Genomic DNA, 757 nt, shown 5'->3' with positions numbered 1-757 from the left:
ACCGGTAGAGATCAACTTGTCTTCGACCCCGAAATAGAAAGGACCCTACGCTTCGCTCGTAGACAGCAAAGACAGTGGGGAATGGCCGAAGAAATGCTGAGAGAGAACAACGCACGAACAGCCCGATATGGCCGAATAGTTGTTGAGAGGGGTCAATGCCCAAAGGGGTCCAGCCCAAGCACCCCCTAGAACGCTTCGAACATACACACAGCCGAAGCACACTCAGTTACTGTCATGCATCAGCCGGAGACCTCTAGAAGATTTTGAACTCCTACCGCAATGTATTCAAATGCTCAACAATATGAGTTTCCGTGGGAGACCAAACGAGGATCCGAATGCTCACCTTACGAACTTCAAGATAAACTGTAAGGCATTCAAGAAGGGACCGGGGATTACTCTTGAAGACGTATTCCTCGAAACGTTTCCCTACTCGCTTACAGAGAGAGCTAGAGATTGGCTCTACACTCTTGAGCCAAACTCTATCTCAATATGGGATGAGATGGAAGAGCAGTTCCTTATGCAATACTATTCTCCTACCAAGACTCAACATGCGAGGAATCGGATTAATGCTTTTGTGCAAGAGGATGGGGAGAATCTCCATGATGCATGGGAACGTTTCAAGGAATATCAAAGAATGTGCCCTCACCATGGAATGGAAAGAGACTACCTTCTATCCATCTTTATCCATGGGTTGAAGGATGATACTCGGTCTTGGATTGATGCAGTGTGTGGAGGTGACATATATGACATCCCTTTC

This window comes from Tarenaya hassleriana, unplaced genomic scaffold (assembly GCF_000463585.1).
Source record: "Tarenaya hassleriana unplaced genomic scaffold, ASM46358v1 Cleome463, whole genome shotgun sequence".
Lineage (NCBI taxonomy): Eukaryota > Viridiplantae > Streptophyta > Magnoliopsida > Brassicales > Cleomaceae > Tarenaya > Tarenaya hassleriana.
Note: the sequence above shows the minus strand (reverse complement) of the source record.